This window comes from Acinonyx jubatus, chromosome D1 (assembly GCF_027475565.1).
Source record: "Acinonyx jubatus isolate Ajub_Pintada_27869175 chromosome D1, VMU_Ajub_asm_v1.0, whole genome shotgun sequence".
Classification (NCBI taxonomy): Eukaryota; Metazoa; Chordata; class Mammalia; order Carnivora; family Felidae; genus Acinonyx; species Acinonyx jubatus.
In genome coordinates, this window is record NC_069390.1 from 96,290,655 (window position 1) to 96,309,892 (window position 19,238).

At 54.8% G+C, this 19,238-nt stretch overlaps 1 long non-coding RNA gene across 1 annotated transcript in view; it reads right to left on the reverse strand.

Moving 5' to 3' along the window:
* The window catches only part of LOC113593212 (uncharacterized), a 65,257-nt gene extending 47,202 nt beyond the window's left edge, over positions 1-18,055 (reverse strand). The window contains exon 1 of the long non-coding RNA XR_003413300.2: positions 17,168-18,055. This is a non-coding gene — a long non-coding RNA (uncharacterized LOC113593212). The remainder of the gene's footprint in view (positions 1-17,167) is intronic.
* Positions 18,056-19,238: the final 1,183 nt, after the last annotated feature.

Below are 19,238 nucleotides of genomic sequence, written 5' to 3' on the forward strand. Positions count from 1 at the left end.
ATGAGTTGGAGAAGTTCCTGGAAAACATACAGTAGCAAAGCTTCCTTCGGATGTGTGCATGTGTGTGTGTCTTCATGCGTGCATGTATGATGTCTGTGCATACAAATGAGTTCAAGAGAAAGAGAAAGAGAGATTGTAATTGAAATGATCAGGGTGCAGACAGGTTCTAAATAGGGCAGAAGTCTCCTAGAATGTCAATGTTTTGGAATGAAACTAAAGGTCATCCGTTCCAAAGCCCTCGTCCATCTGATGAGAAAACCGAGGTTCCTCTGGAGCTAGAAGCAGGTTTCCCGACTCCTGTGTCAGGGCTCACCCTCCACCATGTGGGTGTCAAAGCCTCTCCCACGCACCAGAATGACATCAGCTGAAACCCATGAAACATCGTGGCAAATGGACAAAAATGTTCGCAGAAAAGCATCCAAGGCAAATAAATCCCTTCCCGGCCCTGCCTGCCCCCACCCACATAGCCATTCCTTGGCCAGCTGTTCCTGTGGATGCCACTTCGAGGAGGGGGCCCGCCCGGCCCTGCAGTCCTGCTGGAGGAGCCTGCAAAGATAGCAGCGAGAAGAAAAACAAGACGAGGAAGAGCCCGGACCCGTTAAAGATTAATGGGGTTCTCTGGGACCCAGGGATGTGCCCGGATTGGAGAGAAACAAAGATCAGCGGAGAAGCAGGGGGATAGACAGAAGTGTGTGTGTGTGTGTGTGTGTGTGTGTGTGTGTGTGTGTGTGTGTGAAGGAGACACAACAGAGGGATTATGACACTGTGCATATGTCTGCACAAACCCAAGAGAAGCCACTGCGGATGAACATACACACACACACACACACACACACACACACACACACACACACCCCGGATGTGGGCGAGGCTGGGAACAGGAGAGCCAAGGTGAGTGCCAGGAAGTGAAGCACCGTCAGAACAAGCCAGGGTGCAGGCCTGTTTGTGTCTGATGGGTGTGTGACAAAGGACAACAGAGCGTGTCGGTGCACGTGTGCAACTGGGGCTTGCCGCAGGGGCCCGGGGGGAGAATGAGGAAGGCAGGCCACGGTGTCCCACAGCCAGCAGCCCCCAGGACCAGATGCCCACTCGTGGATGTGCACTCACCCTTCTGGGGGCCAGGCTGGCCCCCAGGGTCCCCTTCCTCGGACAGCCTCCTTCTGCTGCCACTTGGACCCTCTCCTGCCTTCACCTCCCACACTTGCCACCCCGCCCCTCTGCCCAGGAGTCTCCTCCTTCCTCCCCAGGGTTGCATGTCCCTGGCATGTGACAGTCTCCAGAAGCCACAAAACACCTGCCCGCCCCCACAACCGCTTCTGTCCTGAGCAGAGCACCAAACACAGGCCCTGAGTTGCACAACCCACCTTCAGATTTTGTCTCTCCCTCTTCTATTTGTGTGACCTTGGACAAGTTACTCAGGCCTTTCTAAGCCCTAGTTTCTTCCGTTTAAAAAAAAAAAAAAAGAGAATAGAGTTCCTGTGAGAAATAAATAAGATATTTCTTGAAGCCCCTGGCACTGTGCCAACCATAAAGTAGTTACTAGTATTTTCCAGTCTCTCTGCTTCAAGCCCCCATGGGTAGGTTTTTGTCTCAGAGCCCCAGGGGCTTCCCAAGTTGCACCACCTCCTTAAAATCCTAAAGCTGGAAGTGACCTTAGAAGTCAGGAGGTCCAAGCACCACCACATGCCCGTGTTGTAGGTGAAGACGTGAGGCTCACAGAGGTGTAACTTGTGTTAATACTGGAGGCAAGACCAGAATACATTTCTCCCACTTTACTACCATCAGCCTTCAGCTTTCTGCCTTCAGCCAGAGCCAGAGGATTTCACCGTGCCATTCTTGGAAGGTTTGTTCCCACTGGTCTGGAGGTAAGACTGAGTCCTGGGGTGTGGGCCGGGCAGAGGGCAGGGGAGGAGGACGCGGCAGGACAGAGCCATGACTCCTTCCAGAGTTCTGTGCAATTCTGCTCTGGCCCCCGACTTGCATTCCCACTTAGCAAAGCCAAAAGCTCTGCAGAGAACTGGATCCTCCCTGCTCCCCCACCCCACCCCACTGTCGCTCGAAGGCAGGTTAGTGCCCATCTGTGGCCCCTCTCATGCGTCCCCCATCGGTGGGTTAGCCCCCACCGATTGTAAGTGATCAAAGGATTTCCCCCAACCACACGCCACCCTCTCCCTAAAGGAAAGGATCTCAAGTTATTGCAGGCTTCTCCATCCCATGATATTTCTGTGGCACAGACCAGTGCCAAGGAGCCTAGAAATCTGGCCCTTTATTCTGGCTCTGTGTCCTTAATACACCTCTGTCCTGGCCAACAGGATCACCTAGTGCTAGGGCTGGCGGGATTGTGCCAAAACAGATCCCCTCCTGGAAGACAGGAACGAAGCAGCCCCCTGACCGCCACTCTGTCCACGGGGCTTCCAGGGACACAGGAGGCCTGGGAGGAGGCAGACACCAGGACAGGGAATTCAGGGGTTCACACATCCGTGCTGGTCTCCCTGCACTTCCGTAATGCTAGGCAGAGGGAACCCGGAACTACAGCAAGTCAGGGGGCCCTGAATGCACTCAGCACCTGACTGGGGAGGGGGCGGACGATGGGCCCACAGTCCCCCCCAGGACCTCCTGTCCCTCTGCAGATAAACGGGGGCCGGTTGTATCCTGCTCCTCAGGACCACATGGCCCAGTCTATAGGAATCACACCGTTCGCTCCCTCCCCGAAAACCCTCTTGCCCACATGCAGCACACATGATAAACGTGGAACGTGGCTCCCTCACCCGCGCCTTCTGAAAGGCAGCACAGCGCTGTCACTAAGAGTGTGGACTCTGGGGCCAAACCGGATGGCTTAAATCCTAGCTCCACCAGCTGATGGCTGTGTGGCCTTGGGGAAGTCACTTAACCTCTCTGTATCTCAGTTTCCTCACCTGTAAAATAGGGATGATGTGAATAACTAGCTCATAAGAGTCTTGTGAGGTTTAAATAGGTTAATATATGGCAAGTGCTTGGGCTAATGGCTGGCACATTTTAAAAAACCGGGTAAGTATTTGCTGTCGTTATTACTTATTCAGTCATCAAAATGTTACTGAGCACTGACTACATTGTAGGTGCTCTTTCAAACCCCAGGCAAGCCGTCCAGATGTGGTCTCTACTCTCAGGGAGCTGACATTTTAGTGAAGGAGACAGTCAATAATCACTAAAATTAAAAAAAAAAAAAAGTCTACTTACAAATTGTAATGAGAGACAATAAAGGCAAAAAATAGAGAACTCGGAGCATACCACAGGGGACCCGACAGATTCTTGGGTCAGGGAAGGCTCTTTCAGGTGTGATGCTTATCTCACTCCTCCCTGCTGAGTCTGACCACCCCGGGTACGCCATGCCCGGCAGCCGGCACCCACCAAGGACAAAGCCCATCTGTGCCCTTCACGGGTCTGGCGGCAGCGGAGTATCTGCTCCCCCTCCGTGTGAGAAGCCCAGGCAGGGCCGAGTCCCCCTCGCCTGGCCTGCCACTGCCACCCCACTTCGGGACCTAGGGTGGCCTGGGAATAGAACCAGAAGTCCTGCTCTGATCCCTCATTCCGTCCAACCAAGAGGAGGCACTCTTCCTGCGGAATTTCCCGGCACAATCCGGCCACTCTGAAGGTCACGGCCATTTGTCAGGAGTCCTACCTTCTCCCTTCCAGGCTGTCCTAAATCTGGTCTTCAGCCAGGAAGACAAAGCAACGTACTGTGCTAGGTACTTTACAGTTTATATCGCAGATTTATTCAGCCGTCTTGTTTAATCACCGCGGCAACACTGTGAAGTCGGTGTCGCTCTCATTGTTCATACCTATTCTGTAGATCAAGAAACTGAGGCTCCGAAAGGTTAAGCCACTTTCCCAAAGTCATACGTTAGGAGTAGTGGAACAGCTAGGACTCCAACCTAGGCCTGCTCGACTCCAGACCCTACAGCGACATCGTATGATCTTTTTAATAACATGAGGAACGATAATTCGTGTAATGGCTAATATATTTTTTTTAACATTTATTTATTTTTGAGACAGAGAGCATGAACAGGGGAGAGTCAGAGAGAGAGGGAGACACAGAATCTGAAACAGGCTCCAGGCTCTGAGCTGTTAGCACAGAGCCCGATACGGGGCTCGAACCCATGGACTGCGAGATCATGACCCGAGCCAAAGTCGGACACTTAACCAACTGAGCCACCCAGGTGCCCCTGTAATGGCTAATATTTACAACACTTTCTATGGGGCAGGTCCCACTGTGATTTGAAATCACTCAACCCCCATAAAAAAAATAACCCTCTGAGGGAGATGCTATTGTTAATCTCGTGGTACGGGTCAGGAAACTGAGGCACAGAGAGGTTAAGTGAAGCCAGGGGCCCAAGGCCAGTTGGATGAGTCCTGAGGGACAGTCACCAAGATGAGAGTCACAGAACAGTGGGGCTGAGCATGACCTCGGCAGCCCCCAGCTGGAGGCCCAGAGGAAGGGACGGACGTCGTAGTGGAGCCACTCCGTGCCCGGCCACATCCCCTGACGCTCCCCGTGCTGCCTCTCTCCCCCATCTGTCTCCAGGTATCCAGGGGCCTCCGCTTCCCTTGGGAACTTGCCCTCCACAACCCCCTCTGGCTCGCCGTGCTGGCCACGGCCTAGGCACCGCCTTATCTGCCTTGTCCGGCTCTGTCTCCCCGTGACCCCCAGGTCCTGCCGACCCTCTCGCGAGGCTCCCTCTATAGCTGAGCCAGTGAAGGAAGAGGGTCAGCTGATGGCCGGCTCAGAGGCCTTGGGGCAAGGTGGCCCCTCCTTTCCGCTTGGGTTTTCTTCCAGAAGATGGCCTCAACCCAGCACAATGGGCCTATCCTAAAAACCCAGACTCAGGACACCTGGGTGGCTCAGTCAGTTAAGCGTCCGACTTCGGCTCAGGTCACGATCTCACAGTCCGTGAGTTCGAGCCCTGTGTGGGGCTCTGTGCCGACAGCTCAAAGCCTGGAGCCTGCTTCCGGTTCTATCTCCCTCTCTCTCTGCCCCCCCCCACTTGCACCCTGTGTCTCTCTCTCTCTCTCAAAATTAAATAAACATTAAAAACAAAAATTTTTTTAATAAGACAGACCTCAGGGCAGGGTGGGGACAAGGGGTGCCCCTTGCAGTGTCACCTCTGTACCGGACAACCCTGCCCCCCTTCCTTGGGCCCCTTCAGGGCCGGCCCTCCCCACAGTGCACAGGTCTGTCTCTGCCTTCATCACAGGGCACGGGGTGAGGGGCCAGGGCAAGGGGGCAGGAGTTAAAGCCCAAAAAGGACCGGGGAAGCTGGAGAATTAATTTTGCTTGTGTCTCCATGCCTATAGCGCCATCCTGCTGCTGCTCCCGGGGACCATGAGGTCCCTGCTACTTCAGTCTGCACACCTGCCAAGAGCTCAGTCTCCTTTTTGCTGGGGAAAAAACCAAGGGGAAGGGTTTGTTCGGGAGGGGCCCGTGGCAGGGGAGGGGAAGTCCTTGCCTTTAGCTGGGAGACGTGGGAGCATGGAGGGAGGGGAGGGGGGAGCAGGGGCAGGGCCCGGCAGCACACCGCTTGCCCAGCAAGGTGACCTGTCGTTGTCGCTCTCCCTCCTCCAGCTCCCGGGGCTTGATTCTCCAGAGGCCTTGTGTGGAGGACAGAGCCGAGTAGAGAAAGGAGCCTGGTGCGCAGCGAAGAAGGCCCCACAGACTAGACGCCGGCTCTCGCCTCCCTGGGGCTGGCAGAGCACAACCCTCGGGGAGCTGGAGAGGGAGCCACGGACCCTGGCGAGGTGGCGCCCTCCCTCCCAGTTGCTCAGAAGCATCTAGACAAGGCCTTGTGCTGAGCTGGCATGTTTCTGCCTCCCAGCTGGACCACAAAATAGAAGGAAACATCCATAAAGTTCCCGAGCCGCCTCTGAGGCCGGAAGGCCTGCCAAGGGGCTGCTGGTTCCCCCTCTAATTGGTCTTAATTTCCATGATTTGCAGGTCCCAGGCTCACCGAGGGCCCGGTCTCCCTCGTGATGGATGGGCAGGAATAGTGGGCCTGGTGAGCCAGCTCCCGTGATCCAGCAGGGTCCTGTGGGGTGCAGGGCAACCTAGTCCTCCACCAGGGCTCACCCAGAGCCCCCGGGGCCCGAGCCCACTAGAACACCATCCTTTCTCCCAGTTAACCTCTGCAGGACAGGGCCCATCCCTTCACACGGCAATAGGAAGTGGAAAGAGGAGGGGCTTAAACCAGGGCTCAGGCTAGAGACCTGTGGCATCCTCCTAGGAGCCCCTCCCAGGGCCCGGCCCGTAGTAGATGCTCAATAAACACATGTTGCTCCACAGCTTGGCTGACCTAAGGAGACCTGGCCTTATGCCATTGGAAGCTTGGACATCTTCTGCCTCCTGCTCTCTGGTTCTGCTTTTGTGACAGTAACTAAAGTACAACTCTGGAGTCAGGCTGCCCCAGTTTGAATCCCAAGTAGATTAGCACAGGCAAGGTAATCTTGGGCAACTACTGAGCTTCTCTGTGCCTCCGTTTCCTTATGTTTAAAATGGGGGTAACAGCACTACCTACCTCACGGGTCCATTATATGAAAAGGCACGAGTATGCCGAGATAGCAGAATAATGGATCCCAAAGATGCCCACGCTCTAATCCCTGGGACCTATGAAAATGTCACCTTACGCGGCAAAGGGCCTTTGTGGAGGCATTTAAAGTACGGCCCTTGAGATGGAGAGATGATCCTGGATTATCCAGGTGGGCCCAGCCTAATCACATGCGTCCTTAAGAGCAGAGAATCTCTCCTGGCTGGGTTAGGGAGAGACGTGCGACTGGAGGAAGCACCAGAGAGAGGCAGCATTGCTGGCTTTGAAGACGGAGGAAGGGCCACAAGCCAAGGAATGCAGGCTTATGGAAGCTATAAAAGGTAAGAAAATGGAAGCACCCCTAGAATCACCAGAAAGGAACACGACCCTCCCTGCACCTTGACTTTCAGCCCCGTGAGACCTGCGTCAGACCTCTAACCCACAGAGAACCACAAGATTAATTCGCGTTGCCTTAAACCACTACGTTTGTGGTCACTTGTCACAGCTTCAACAGGAAACTCACACATACTGGTGTGTAAGCACATAGTCAGAACTCGATGTCGGCTCTGTCTGTCATCACCACCACCATTGTTATGGCCCAGGGCAGAGACACCCTGCTGCCTCCACCCCGCCCCCGGCAGCCGCCTGTCCAGTGTGAGCTTCTCCAAGCCGGACTCACACTCAGCTAAGCACTGGAGAGTAAGTACAAGGCAGTCAGGGAGTAGGGAACATCCTCAAAACAATGTCCCTTGGCGCACTCCCTGTGAGCAAGAGGCAGATGACTGGCCTCCCTGTGATCCCTTTGTTTTAAAGAAGAGCCGTGGGGGGCCCCCTGGGAGAGGGGGGTGGGCCTGCCTGACCCCGACATTGTCACTGGAGAGATGACAGCTCCGGGGCTTAACTGCTCCCCATTCCAACCACGCACAGCGGGAGAGGCCTGGCCACTCCAGCGGCTTGGCACCCAAAACTTGCACCTGCTGTGCGTGTGGGAATATGGCAGGACCCACAATAGGAATGACTTCGCCAGACGGAAGGGGGGACTTTCTCCCGCGAATCAACGCCAGGTACCGCAGCATCTGCCGGGATCCTTCCGAGCAGCTGTGTGATGGAGGCGGGATGGGGGAGGGAGACGGATGGTCTCCAGAGGCCTGGTCTGTGATCAGCAGTGGTCGCCCTCACAGAACAAGCTCCCCTCAGGGCTCACACCCCTCATTCGCAGTCACTCCCCCAGCCAAGCGAAAGTGAGGCTTTCCCCCGACAGACACACCCCCCAAGCCTATGTACCTCCCTTTCCTCCTTCACCCCCAGTTTTCCTCCTCAGTGACACCGCACATTCTCCCCGGATACTGAGAGACCTCAGAGATCTGTCCCCACTAGATCTCCTTCTTCTCAGGAAGTCAGTGAGGCCCTGTGATCCCTCTCAGAGCCTTCAGCCTCCGACCAGACTAAGCCCAGTGCAGGTACCAGACTGCCCAATGATGTCGACAGGCCTCTCGGGACAAAGGCCATTTCCTCTTAGACTCATGGGCAAATCACCGTTAGACTGGAAGTTCCCTGAGGACAGGGTTCACGCTGTCAATCTGCCATAGGGCCTGGCCCGGAGTGGACCTCCGTTTGTTGGGTAAGGGAACACGTCTAAAAATGTACAGCCCTCTCAGAAGGCCCTGGAAAAAAACCTTACCCCTTTCCATCTCGCTCACCAGGGGAACTCAGCACAAAGAGCCACCTCAAAGAGACCAGCTGCTTTGGAGGTAACTGGAGACGGGAGTGAGGCAGGCTGAGGGGACAGGGAGAGCCACTGCTCCCAGGGACACCCGTTCCCTTCACCAAGGAGCCCATCCCATGTGGTCACCTACTGCCGGCTGAGACCTGCTTCCCTACACCCCCAGCCCCTCAAACTCCCTTTCTGTCTAAAGATTAGCTTCCTACAGACACTTGCCCACCCCTTCCTGGCGGGCAGTTCATGGGCCACGGAACCTCTCTTTGTTCCTCTCTCCAGCCCCCCAGCCCATAACCTCACCTTCTGATACAGAAATTCCCTTTACCACCACCACCCCAACTCTGACCAACCACAGGGGCCCAATCTGCGTGGGGACCTTGCAGGGTCACTGCCGAGGACCCATGTGGTACCTCTGTGCAAATTAGGAAAAGGGCCTCTTTCCCCAGGTGGACGTAGGCCCCACCCATGCATAGCCTGGTGAGAACAGCCTAGGGCAGATTTCAGCCCCCATCCACCCCTTGGCCAAGTGTCCTTGCACGATGCACAACCTGCCCACCTGTGCACAGCAGCCCCGTTTGAACAGCTGCAGAATATACCCACTGTAGGGGTCTGATAGACCCACATTTTAGGGGTCTGATAGACCCCTCATTTTAGAAATGAGAACGGGGAGAAGGGCAGGGTAATTTATCCAAGGTCATACACCAAGCTGGGGGCAGACCCAAGGCCAAAGATCCAGGTGCCCTGACTCCCAATCTGCTGCTTATTCCCTCGGCTACTCTACCCATGCCTCGCTCTTGGGGACAGATGGCAAAGCCAAGACAGCCAGAGAGCTCCTGAAAGCGGTGCCTGGGGAAGCCTTCCTGCACTAATTAGAAGAAAAGTGATAACCTCATCCCAAACTCTGTCTAGACATAAAATTGAACATAAAACTCTCTGAACTGAGTACCACCTAACCCTTGGCTGGTGTGGAACATAAATACAGATCGTCCCCATTTGTTTCCTGTCCACCAACCACATTTATCCCACACCTCTTCACTGTGAGTATGTCCCCTATGTCTCTCTAGGCCCGTACATCTGTCTTGGCCTGGAGACTCTCAGACCATGCTTACTGCCTCAGGAGAATCCCTGAACACACAAGTGCTCAGAAGATGGCTTTTAATTTAGACAAAGGGGAGGGTGATGGTGATGAAGAAGAAGTGGGGGGTGGGGGGAAGGGTGAGAGGGAAGGAGAGGAAAGGAAAGAAGGGCAATTTGGGGCATCTGGGCAGCTCACTCTGTTAAACAGCTGACATCAGCTCAGGTCATGATCTTGCAGCTCGTGGGTTCGAGCCCCACATCGGGCTCTCTGCTCTCAATGTAGAGCCTGTTTCAGATCTTCTGTCTCCCTCTCTCTCTGCCCCTCCCCCTCTGTCTCTCTCTCTCTCTCTCTCTAAGACAAATAAACATTGAGAGAGAGAGAAAGAAAGAAAAAGAAAGAAAGAAAGAAAGAAAGAAAGAAAGAAAGAAAGAAAGAAAGAAAGAAAGAAAGAAAGAAAGAAAGGCAATTCTTGATGCCTTAATTTCTTGTCCAGGATTACCGCGAACCTCTAATACTGCTAAACCTGAAATGAAGGTGAAGATACATACACACACACACACACACACACACACACACACACATTCTCTCTCTCTCTCTCTCTCTCTCTCTCTCTCTCTCTCTCTCTGGGTGGTGCCTACCATTATAATATGGTGATTAAGCTCAGGCAGAACCAGACTTTCTGGTTTTGAGACCTGGTTTTCCGACTTCTTGGCTATGAGATTTCAGGCAAGTGCCTTAACTACTCTGTGCCTCAGGTTCCTCTTCCATTCAATTAGGTAACAACAGACATAACTTCATAGATTTTTATGAAGATTAGGAGAGTCAATATATGTGCAATACTTAGCACGGGGCCTGGCTGATAGCCAGCACTCAGTAAACACTGGCTGTAAATATATTGGGTTGCTGTCTCTTCACACCTTGTCCTGGTCCTGTTTTCCTGCAGTCAGGGGTGGGGGTGGGAAAGGACATTGTCTAGGCTGCCTGGCAGAGTCTCCATCTCAGTATTCCAACTGCCAGAGCAGGGATGGACTGCCTTGGAGAGTAGTGAGCTCCCTGTCAGTGGGAGCAATCAAGCAGAATACAGATGAGCGCTCGGCATAGTGGGGGCAGAATGGGGCAGGGGGTGGGGCAGAGAGTGAGCTCTTCCAAAGTCCCTTCAAACCCAGATAGACTGTGAATATGTGAAAAAAACCCACATCTCTAGGCACCCGTGTGGGCACAGCCTCGCCAACAAATGGGGGCACAGATACAAGGGCACAGCCTCCACATCAGCTTTGAGGACTAGGAAGGAGTGTTGCAAAGCAGGCAAGCCAGCACCCCCAGCCAGCCCCTCCCCCAGCACCCAGCCAATTCCTGTGTGCACACAGGTATCCAGGTGGCAAGCAGAAGCTTTGAGGGAGGCACCAAGTGGGATTTCAAGGAGCCTGTTTCCTGCCACTCCCAGTTCTGTATTTCCAGGCACCAACTGCCAGCATCCCCCCCTCCCCATCTCCACTGCACCCAGCTCTAAGACAGGATGGGGGCAGGGACCAGGAGCCTCGCAAGGTAGGGAACCTGGGACAGCCCTGGCCTCTTTATAAAGGGTCAAGGTGCCCAGAATTCGGAGGCGGTTTCCTTTTCACAGACGTTGATAAAGCAGGAGTTTGTAGAAGGGTCAGAAGTCCTGCCTCACGCCAAGGCTCAAACGTAGTTCCGCCCTCGAGGAGTAGGATAAGAGAGACTCAGGGAATCCTTGCTCCAGAACTATTCCTGCCCCTGCCCTCTCCGGTCTCCTACCCCGCCTGGCACATCCCCCATCCCCCGCCCCCCGCCCCCAACACTTCCTCTGGGTGCTGCGTGCCCTCTATTAGCCATTCTACAGAGAGGACCGAGTGCTGATAAACCAGAGCGGCAGCATGGTCAAACCTTCCTATCAGCCCGGGATGCATTACTGCATGTTATTTGTCTTCGCAGCAGCAGCGACAGCGGTTCCTGGTTCCTAACAATACTGGCTTCGCCTGGTATTAAAAAGGGCCCCTAAGTGCCCCGAACATCTGGGAGAGGAGACCACATCTGGGGGGCCGATGGGGAGGATGGGGAGCTAGGCCAGCCTCTGGGGATGAACCATTCGCTGCGGATTCGTCCAGAGGTGGATCATGGGTGCAGAAATGAGGTGCGATGGGGGGGGGGGGGGGGGGGCGGGGAAGGACCGCAGAGGGCAGAGAAGGAGAAGTGGGCGAGGCGCAGAGCTCTCCCCAGGCCCTGTCGTCCAGCCCCATGCCGCCGCGGCCCCCACCCCCGCCCCCAGCAAGAGTGCTGGGCGCTGCAGGAGGCAGGGCGTGTGTGTGTGTGTGTGTGTGTGTGTGTGTGTGTGTGTCCGCGCGCGCGTCCCCTCCAGCTTTTCTACCACAACCCGGCTACTCTTCCCAATCAATGGCCTCTTTGTGGCTGCCGAAAGACGGGAACGACGACGCGAAGTGCGGGGGGAGGGGTGGAAGGCCGTCCTGAGGACGGCAGGACGCGCAGGACCCCAACTGCTGCCGTCGGGGCCAGGGCTCCCCGGAACCTGGGACGAGCGCGCTTTCCCGGAGGGCCTGCACTCTCTGGACGTAGAGAAAGGGGTCTAGCGGGGCGGTGGCCCTGGCCTCCCTACTCTGCGCTGGGGGGCGGTCGCTCTCCCGCAGGCCTGGGAAGACCCGGACGCGCTCTCCCCCGGCCCCGCGCCCGCTAGGTGGCGCTGGGCAGTCGTGCTCCTCCGACCCGTGTCTGCGGCAGCCCCAGCAGCCTCGGAGGCGCCAGGCGGCTTGGGGCACCTGGAAGTGGGCTGGAGTGGCAGGTGTCGAGGCAGGGACCCGCAGGGGTGGGGGAGGGGGATAGGAGCAGCATCCTCCATTGAGACGTGTCTGTGGGATTTCTGCCGCACTCAGTTGCCTGTCCTCTTGAATCTTAAAAGTCTAAACACCCCAGTCCTGGGGAAGCTCACACAGCCTCAGCGACAAGAGATACCCATGGGAAAAGTTATTACAAAGGCCAAGTGAGAAGTACAGCCAGTGCTTTCCGTCTAGAAACAACCACAGAATAAGGCACCACAGACCTCTGAGAGGGGTTACCTTGACATTCTGCTACGAACCAATGGGACGGATGAGAGTCGCCCATTCCTTCTGGTGCCAGGCACCCACTGAGGCTCTGAGCATTCACTTGTGACCAGGTGACAATCCCTGCCCTCAGAGAGTTTGTGGACCAGTGAGGGAGAAAGACATCAGGGAGATAACTAAACAAATAATTAACTGCAGCTGTTGTTAAGTACACAGGTATATAAAGATTTAGGGTGGAATGTTCCAGTCACCCCGGGTCATCTGACCAGTCCTAACCAGGGTCAGAGGTGGGGAAGTTGTCCTATGGAAGACACGGGCCCCCTTCCCCTTGGTCCAAAGTAGACTTAAGAAAAAGTTGCCTAACATCCGAAGCAAACTCAGGGCTGGGGTGTCTCTTGTCCTCACTTCTCAATCTTCACTCTGTGGAGTGTAGGTTAAGCCCACTTTACAGAGGAAAAGATTGAGCTTGGGGAAGTTAAGGGACTAGCCCGGGGTGCCAAGAGCCAGCCTGTGGCAGAGCTGGGCTTCGAACCCACAACTGCCTGGGTCCAAATCCCACACCTCTTCTATAAAGCACTGCCTCTGGGACCCTGTCTGGATGCCCTGCTGGAAGCCGAGGCAGGGAACAGAGAAGGGGAGCGAGAGAACGAGAAAGGGGCAGGGCAGGCTAAAAAGTCACCAGATTGCCGCCCCCCCCCCCCATCACCACCTCCCATTCTTCACAGCCAGCCCTTTCTCGGCATCTCCTGACCAAACCTCCACCCGCTTAACATTCCGCTCAGTTTCCACTCCGCTCCGACTCCCAATGTTTATCAACACATGCTGTAATGTAATCAGCTCCTGGGAAAATACACACCAGGTAACGGATGCTGACAAGAGTGTCAAACAGATGTCCCCTCCCTGCCCCTCCCTCCCTCCCAGCCAGAGCCGGCACACCCAGGAGGCTGGGGGAGCGCCTCTTGCCACACCACCCCTCCAGTCCTGGCCACGGAGGCCCTCCCCGGGAGACTGACACCATGGAGCCCAGCAGCACACCAGGCACTGTGCAGGGGGCTTTATACACCTCATCTCATCTGGCCCTCACCACAGCAGTGTAAGGGTGGTCTTAATATCCCCATTTTGCAGACGCAGAAACTGAGGCACCAGTGATGATGAAACCAGAGTGAAGCAGCAGCGGCAGAAGCAAAGGATGATCACACTGGCTGTCCTTTTACCATCAGGCCACCTCCCCACAGAGCCCAGGCCTCTGAAGAAAACTGTCTATGTCACCTTTCCGAGTAATTGGATCTCAAGCCTAAGGGTCTGGCCCCCGTGGCTGTGGCAGGCCAGGTGTAAGGGGACTGGCAGCCTGTTCCGCATTTCTGCCCCAGCCAATAGAAGGCACGGTGCTGGATGCCCCGAAGGCTCAGGACTGAGCAAAAGAGGGAGGCTTCTGCAGTGGCGTGGGGGAGAGGGGCTCTGGGGGAGGGAGAGACCTTTTATTGTCCTTTTGTCCCCTTCTCCAAGAACCAGAGCTCAAGGACCCCCGAGGCCAGCCCAGACAGAGGGGAGAGGAAGTGCACAGAGTAGGGGAGCGCCCAGATGGGACAGGCTCCGCCCACCCCAGGACCTCCGTGCCCTCCCCAGGATCAGCTGTCTGAGGCCACCGTCCTCGTCCTCGAGGAGCTCGGTATTTGCTTTTCCCTCCAACGCAGTCAATTGCTCCTTTCATCTGACTGGAGTTGTAAATGAGACTTTATGGGATTCCTAATGATGGCGGTTTCCCTTTATCAGCCTCCAATTCCCACTTCTCAGCCAGGGTTGACTCGGGGAAATGTTTTGACCAGGAATCCAGAATCCAGCAGCAAGCCAGTGCCCCGCTTGCTGCTTTCCACAGTGCATGCTGGAAGTTGTCAAACAGGCCTGGGGGCCCCCCCGTGGAAGCTCGCTGCGGAGAAGTCAGATCTGGGTTCCAGGCCGCCTCCCAGATGGTGTATTTCACCTCTCCTGGCTTCTGCTTCTTCAACCATAAACCTGGGGTAATAAAGCCTGCTCCACCCACCCGCCTCACCAGGCCACTGTGAGAATCAAATGAGATTATAGGCTTGAAAACCCTTTGAAAAATATAAAGCAATCACCCAAGCCAGTTTTGCTATTATTATTATTGCTGTTGTGATTTTGTGTAGGTGCGGCTGGGAGAGCAAATGATAGCAACCTGTACATCTTTGAGAGTAAAGCCTGTTTTTGCACACGGGAGTGTACGTACCTGTGTTGTGGAAGGATGGAGTTCTAGTGTTTGCACCTGCCTTTTTTTTTGTTAATGTTTACTTATTTTTGAAGGAGAGAGAGCATGAGTGGGAACGGGGCAGAGAGAGAGGGAGACACAGAATCTGAAGGGGCCCTAGGCTCTGAGCTGTTAACACAGAGCCAGATGCAGGGGCTCCAACTCACGAACCGCGAGATCATGACCTGAGCCGAAGTGGGACGCTTAACCGACTGAGCCACCCAGGCGCCCCTGCACCTGCATTTAAAGGAGTGTATGGGGCAGGGACGCCTGGGTGGCTCAGTCGCTTAAGCGTCTGACTCTTGGTTTTGGCTCAGGTCATGATCTTGCGGTTTGTGGGTTCGAGCGCTGCATCTGCCTGCTTGGGATTCTCTCTCACCCCTCCCCTGCTCACCATGCTCTGTCTCTCTCTCTCAAATTAAATAAACAAACTTTAAGAACATTTTTTAAAAAATACAGGAATGTACGGGGCAAGGTATGGGTGTCTATGAGTATATGGGGACATGTGCACACATTCCGGTATCTTCATAGAATACCACGTTGATACATAATAACACAATAATCTTGAGTGCCGGGCATTGTGCTAAGCACTTGATACAGGGGTGTGGGTCCGCATAGGTGTGCAGAGCATTTGCAACATACGCATGTCAGTGTTGGAGGAATGCAACGGAACGTGTGACTATTCGTGGCATACCGGCAGCGGGGAATCCCTCCATGTGCTTGCCCGGGGGTCAGTGATGGTGTGGGCCTAAATGTCAGTGAATCTGAGTGTATGTGCGCATGCACGTGTCTGCACGCGCGTGCACACGGGTGCACACCCACCTCCCTGTTCCCGGACGGATTGGTGCAATTGTTCGTTATTTATCAGCTGCCTGGGCTACGTGAGCCCCCTGCTTGCCCTGAGCTCGCTGCCACGCAGCCATCAAGCCCACACACACATTGTGGTGACAGCAGCCTGCTTGGGAGGGGGGCGCCACTCTGCTCTCTGGAGCCACACTCTGTGCCAGGCAGCAGGGCCCCTGCCGGGGAACTGCACAGATTGACGACACCAGACTTGGAGCCGCAGGAGTGCTCAGCAGATGGGTCAGGCTCAGGGGCCCTGGGAGCAGGACAGACAGAGCTGGCACCTTTAGGTCCAGACGACCTGGCTCTAACAAGCTGAACCCAGGGCCCGGCCCGAGACTACCACCTTAGCATAATACCGGTCGTGGCTGCCCAGTGGCCAGGAGTGAAACATCCTTGCTCTGCTGCACGCCCACCGTGGCTCATCGCTGCTCTCGGGATTAAGTCCAAACTCCCTCAGGCAGCGCACAAGGCCCACACCTGGCACTTACCTCCCAGCCCCTTCTCGCCCCACCCCTCCTTGCACCGCACCAGGCAGACTAGACTACTCGCGGTCCTAAGATGCGCTGGGACCCATGGGTCTTTTCGCTGCCTTTCCCCTGTCTGATTTCTCCATGCAACATCCCTGGCTGGCCAGTCCTGGCTCCCATGAGGTTCAGCTCACCTCCACAGGAATGCTTCCCTCGCCCTTTCTGACCACCCGGATTAGGGAAGAGTCCCCACACCCCCGACATTCCTGTAGGCCCCTAGATTCCCCTAGTATCCCGCTTCCTTATTCGCCCTCTCTTCTCCCATTGACTCGGGCCCCGGGAAGGGGCAGAGCATGCCTTAGTGGTTCATGGCTTTATTCCAACGCTTAGCGTGGTACCCGGTCATAGGTGGTCCATAAATACTTGTTAACGAATCGCTGCTAAAGCCTTTTGTGAGAGAGTGGCTCCCTTGAGTTCTCCACGTTTCATCACAGCGTGCATCTGTACGGCTTTGGGTGTCTCAGATCTCCGGGCTGAGAACTGTGGCCTCTCCCCAGTCCCTCTCCTTCATCCCATTTTAACGGCAATAATCCCCATCCCCGACTTCTACAAATGGAAGTCAACAACACGATCTTACGATTGGGCAAACTGAGACGCAGAGAGGTAAAGGGCTCGTGAACAGGATGACCATCCCCCAGTTTGCCCAGAACTTTCCCCGTGGTAGCACCGAGAGCCCCATGTCCTGGGAAACCCCTTCGGTCCCGGGAAAACTGGGACAGTTCGTCCCCCTTCTTGTCCACGGTCCTCAAGTGGCAGATCCAGGACGCAAACCTGGGACTCCTGACTCTGAATCATACACACACCCCTCCCCGCTCAGCTGCCTCCCAGGCCACCTCCAAGTTCAGTGACTTCGCGTGGGCATTGTCTTCGGATGTCACATCCAGGCCACTTGACACGCTCCTGGAGGAGCTGTGCCCAGAAGCATGTACTCAAGGAATACAGGGCATTAATATTAACCTAAATCAAATATAATTCAGAACCTCATTTCTGGAGGAAAAGCACTGTACCTGATACAGAAGGGAAAAAAAAAAGTAAATCTAGCATAAAATAACTTTATAATGATGTTAAAGTAAATTTTAAAGTTAAAAAAAAAACACCACTTTACCTGCAAATCGTTTTCATTTCTCCACACGGCCTTCACCGTTCTCTCTTTACCGGTGTATCTTTTTTACAAAATTGCAACGCGGGACGTGTGTCGTGCTTCTTTTTAGCTCACGCGATAGAAATCTGGTTTCGATTTTCCTCATTCTGGACCCTCCGTGTCATTAACATCCCTCATTAGCCCAGATACCAGGGAGCCTGGGCTCAGGGCTGTCCCCTTCCTGAAGGACTCCTTCCTAACGCAGGGCCCAGCTGGGCTTCTGAGGGGCTGCCGTGTAATCGCTGTCCCGTGCATGTGTGCGGCCGGCAGGGCAGAGGGAGACAGCTTCTGCCGGATCCTGAAGAGGTCTGAGGCCCAAAGAGCTCAAGAGCCACACTCCACAGTGCTCCGGAGAAGAACAAACAGCCTCATCCCCCGGCTCCCAGGGCGAATGTCCACCACGCGCTTTCTCTACGAGGCTTGGGTTGACCCAGGATCTCTGTTCCTCCCTTAAGATCAAGTCCACTTCTTGACTTCCACATGGCTCTCAAAAAAATAAAAAATAAAAAAATCTGGTTCCTCTAGACAAGTAGTACATCCTGATCATTATCCTGACCACAACCCCCACCTGCCCCCGATCTGAAGGCACCAGTGAAGAAAAGGGAGTGTGGGTGGGAGGCCGAGGGTCTTCGTCCTCGCTCTCCTCCCTCTGGCCTTCCCCATCAGGTATGCTGCAGGTGGAAACCTTCTCAGCCCCTTCCCATGTCTTGGTCGAAGCTCCCTGGCCCATGCAGGTCCTCAGCAGAAGCTTCTTCTTCGTACCACTGTTGAGTTTTAGGTATTCCCAAATCAGAAATGGTGCCTCCACTCACATCTAGAATCCTTTGGGGTCTCTCTCTCTCTCTCTCTCTTTCTCTCTCTCTCTTTCTCTCTCAAAATAAATAGAATCCCCTAGGACTTTGGACATGGTGATTCACAGCAATGCACTGAGGGCCTTCTAACCAGAGCCAGGGTGTAGACCAATTTGCCTTCTGGGCCCTTTCCTTCCGGAGAATTGGGTGGTTCGAGGTGAAACTGGGGCCTTCTATCATTGCTCAGAGCTCTCGCTCCCAAAGGTGTGGAGATCCCTGGGACAGCATGGCCCACAAGGGAGAGGCTGGCTGTCTGTCAGCCATCTTGGTACCGCTCTGACCTGGTCATCATTGTACCTGGGGCAGAGCTGTGTTCAGCTGATCTGTCGTCCCCAAGAGCAATGGCAGTCGTGGCAATAGGGAGGCTCTGCAACGATTTCTGTAAGAATAACAATAATTAAACGTTTCTAAGCACTGTGGGATACACAGGCACCATCATAATCACCACAGCTACCAAGGTAGTGATAACAGTAATTAGGTGCTGTGGTTTCCCACTGCCTGGGGTGAGGTTGGCCTGTCAGGTTAGGGAAGGGGGCACCCACGCCAGTGGGTCCTCTCTGGGGCTGGCTAGGGCTTAGCCATACTTCCTCTACGGGGTTCCCCTCCTCCTCTCCTCTCCCCTTGCCCTCAGCCTCCATTGACCCTAGACCTGGGACCAGGGTCACAGGGAAGGGTGACCCCCATTCGGCATACCATTCTAATATATGTTCAAGCTTATCTTCTGTCAACAGATTTTGGGGTATTGGGGAATCTTGGGGACTTCTTAAGAGGGCTCCCCGCACATCAAAGTGAGCTTTATTAGCCAATTACTAAATGACACAGAGGGGCCTGGAATATGGCCGGGAGGGGAAGTCATTATTGTGTTGACTTTGGGTCTTTTCCAAGCCCAACAGCTGTCTCTATGAAAGAGCCTGTGGAGGCTGAGGGGGGGCGGGGGACCTTGGGACAGTTTCCTGGTGATGGCACCTTCCTCGGAGCTGATCTCTGTGTGATCACTGGCCCCAGACACGGGGTTGGTGAGACAGGTGAATTCACGTGCCTGTCCTTTGAGTGTTATTCCTGCGGCCATCAGTCTCAGAGCCAGGAGAGAACATGGAATTCATATGGGCCACTCTCCACCCCGGGGCAAGGTTCCCGTATACAGCAAGCAATGCCGGTACACGGACCTGAGGCCTGAGTGGGAA